Source organism: Meles meles, chromosome 4 (genome assembly GCF_922984935.1).
Source record: "Meles meles chromosome 4, mMelMel3.1 paternal haplotype, whole genome shotgun sequence".
NCBI lineage: Eukaryota > Metazoa > Chordata > Mammalia > Carnivora > Mustelidae > Meles > Meles meles.
The window spans coordinates 144,149,249-144,153,076 of record NC_060069.1 but is presented as its reverse complement, the minus strand read 5'-3'; the positions used below and the strand labels follow the sequence as shown (position 1 = coordinate 144,153,076).

At 33.3% G+C, this 3,828-nt stretch overlaps 1 pseudogene; it reads left to right on the top strand.

Moving 5' to 3' along the window:
* The first annotated feature begins 2,398 nt into the window (after window positions 1-2,398).
* Window positions 2,399-2,664, top strand: LOC123941004 (annotated as a pseudogene).
* Window positions 2,665-3,828: the final 1,164 nt, after the last annotated feature.

Here is a 3,828-nt window from a genome sequence, read left to right as displayed (position 1 = left end):
GATTAAGGATGACTGATGTCAATGCACAGAAACAACCAGTTCAGATGAAGTGATTTTTGAAACTGAGAAATGAGTGATATACTGAGCTGTGTAGCTGAGCACTGGAAAAGTACTGATGAATGTATCATTTTGATACATTTCATATATACTTGAATGCAAGAAAGAGAAAAGTTATATGAAGTCTGTAGTAAATGTCACATTTAGAATGCCAAATTGGCATTTTTAATTAATATACTTCCTACTTGGAAATAAAATAAAAAAGAAAGAAATACGCAGTGCAGCTTCATCTCTTAGACTATGTCTACCTGTACTGAAAGCACTCGCTACTTTTTTGATAAATGAAATATATTTTTAAATCCCCCACTTGGCTATTATGATGCACAGTGAGTCTTTCAATGGACCTGCTTTTGGCAGAAGATGACAGATTCACTACAGTGGGAGTGTCATCACACAGGGCAACCCAAGACCAGCTTCATAACTTTGATAAAAATGAACAGTGTTTATGGACATTGGGGAGGGTATGTGCTATGGAGAGTGCTGTGAAGTGTGTAAACCTGGCGACTCACAGACCTGTACCCCTGGGGATAAAAATACATTATATGTTTATAAAAAAATAAGAAATAAATAAAAAATTTTAAAAAATGAACAGTGTATAAACTGCATCCTCAGGTCTTAGAAAAGTATCTTATGACCCTAGCTAATGCTTATAAATATTTCCTGAATTAAATAATAAAAGAAGTGATGAAAGTCTAGTAAATTAAGTGCTGTAATTTATCTAAAAAAATAAAGAGAGAACAAAAATTGTTGCTGGGAATTTTCATTACACTATTGAAGGAAACAATTTTATGCATTACACTTTTTTCCAACATTGAATGCACACATTTTTTTAATTAAATAACCACTTACAAAGAGATTTTTCTTAAACCATTAACGCTGGTTTGTGTCCCCAAATGGACTAAGTTTCTAGTAACTAACCTACTATGATGTGACCTGATTTCTATAATTTCATTTCCATATGATAGATCTCCTTAAAAAAGCCATCATAGTGTGTCTTAATAATTTAGTTGAATAGTAACCTGTCCCTTAGTTTGATACATTGTCTTTATCATTTAGTACCAGGAAAAAATGAGCTTTCTTAAATAGTTAGTATAAGCTTCCTTTTATCAGATAATGAGAAGTATGTAATCTATCATGCTTCCATTTTATTCAGTCTTTCAGAAGGTAATTAACTAAATTTAATGGCCAAACATGATAACTAGTTAAACATATATTGATACATTTTCTTCATATTCTTTGATATGATTTTTTTTCTATCTAATATCCTTATAGTAAACTGACAGTCCCAGGGCATATATTTTATGTATGTAGTGAGTAGCTAGTTAGACGTTAATAGGGTACTTTGCCGTATGAGGACAGGAAATCAGTAGGCTTAAATAGACACTATTTAAGCCCTGAAGAAACTCTCAGTGTTTGAGATAAAGATATTGAGAGATCATATACATAGAACAGTATAGTAGAGATAGCCAAGGTTGTTACCTTGATTGATGGGTGGTCTCTGTATTATGTCAAAGTCTTCATGTAACCTATTTATGAAGATATCTAAATAACATAAATAGAACCATGAAGCACAATATTAAAATAAATAATATAGATAAATAATATGGAAATAAATAATATGGAAAGAAGTCAAAGAACTTGCTGGTTGTCCCTTATTATTGCAATGTACCTCATCTAAAAAAAATACAAAGTTATGTTTCTTTTTTCAGAATGAAGAAACTTAGATGTTCATTGAAATTTAAGGGAACTGTACACTTTTTTTTTTTTTTAAGATTTTATCTATTTATTTGACAGAGATCACAAGTAGGCAGAGGCAGGCAGAGAGAGAGAGAGGGAGGGAGGCGGGCTCCCTGTTGAGGAGAGAGCCCGATGCGGGGCTCGATCCCAGAACACTGGGATCATGACCAGAGCAAAAGCAGAGGCTTTAACCCACTTTTTTGTTTTAAAGAAGTACCATTCTTGTTTGGAACAATGATAGATACAGAAACTAGGTCTAGGTAATTGTCCTGTATTTCCTCAAAAATGAATGTGACACTCTGGAAATATGCATCTCAAAACTATCAGGATAGGGACAACTGGGTGGCTCACTCAGTTAAGCGTCTGCTTTTGTCTCAGGTCATGATTCCAGGGTCCTAACACTGAGTCCGGCATTGGGGTCCTTGCTTGGTGGAGAATCTGCTTCTCCCTCTGTCTGCTACTCCCCCTGCTTGTGTTCTCTCCCTCTTTCTCTGACAAATAGTTGAATAAAATCTTTAAAAACAAACAAACAATCAGCATATACATGGTATTTAAAACAATAGGACTAAATTGATATTACTTCAAGAGGGAGAATAGAGAAGGAAGCTTTGCGCAGTGGCAGTATCGTAGCCAATGAGGTTTATCCGAGGCGCGATTATTGCTAATTGAGAATAGAGAAGGAAAGGGGTCAAAGACTGATGTCTGAAGTTAAGATTGAAGACCCACTGTTACTTCAAAGAAAATTGACACCATTTGTTGCAAATAATAAAATTCATGCTTTCAAGCACAATTAGAATTTTGGGAAACTTGTATCTGCCCCCTGAATTTGACAGTTTCTCAAGACTTAATTTTTATATGATCGGTGATGATATTAATGAGTGTAAGTGTACGTCTGTTAGGTATATATATATATATATATATATATACACATATATATATATATATATTCCTACTTTGGTACAGTCTTCATAGTTTAGTTAGCCAGTATTTTTCAAATGACTAGGGCATGATGGCAGAAAATCCTGAATGGGTGGAAAAATTCAAGCACAGAAGAAATCAATAAATTATAAGATAGTAAAAAAAAAAAAAAGAAAGAAAGAAAAAGAAAAAGAAAGAAAAAAATCATTAATAATTGATTTCACAGGTTCAAATTATAAATTGTGAGGTTTTGGTGTAGTCGCAGAGAATATTCACAATTCTCTGAAAAGATTTTTAAAATACTGCCTTTTCTAATACTTACCTGTGTGATGCCTAGTTTCTTTCACCAGAACAACATATTATAATGGACTGAATGCAAAAGCAGATATTAGGGGCACCTGGGTGGCATGATTGGTTAATTGGGATTCTCTCTTGCCCTCTCCCTCTGACTGCTCCCCAACCCCAACACATGCACATGGTCTCTCTGTCTCATATAAACAATAAATCTTTTTAAAAAGTGGTATTTGTATTTAGCGGTGGTCCATAACACTAGACATGAAAGAGACTTGCAAAAATGTAAAATTATGCTCTTCTCTCACTATTTTTTAAGAAAATATAGTTATTTGCATAAATGTAAGTTGTGCGAAAATTTAATAGATTTAGCAATATGTTTTAAGGCATTAATAAAAATAACAATTTTTTAAAATTTTAATTTTTAATATGGTACTAATAGACTCATCCTACATAAAATCTTTGGGCGATCCACAATAATTTTTGAGAGGGCATTTGTTTCCTGAGACAAAAACTATTGAGAATGGCAGCTTAAAAAAAAAAAAAGAGAGAGAGAGAGAGTCAAGAAGGATAGAAAATACAGAAGGCGTGTTAGGGAAAAGCAAGTATTCAGCTAGCTTGGAGCATTCACTATGTTAATGGAATCAACATAGGGAAAGACTACAAATGTGGCTGGGCCAAATTATCATGAAGGTTAAATGAAAGGCTATGGTATTGCTATCAGTTTATGGCATCTACATCTATATCTATGTCTATATCTATATCTATATATATTTATAGACCCATATATATATATGGGTCTCTAAAGTATTCATACTTAAACCC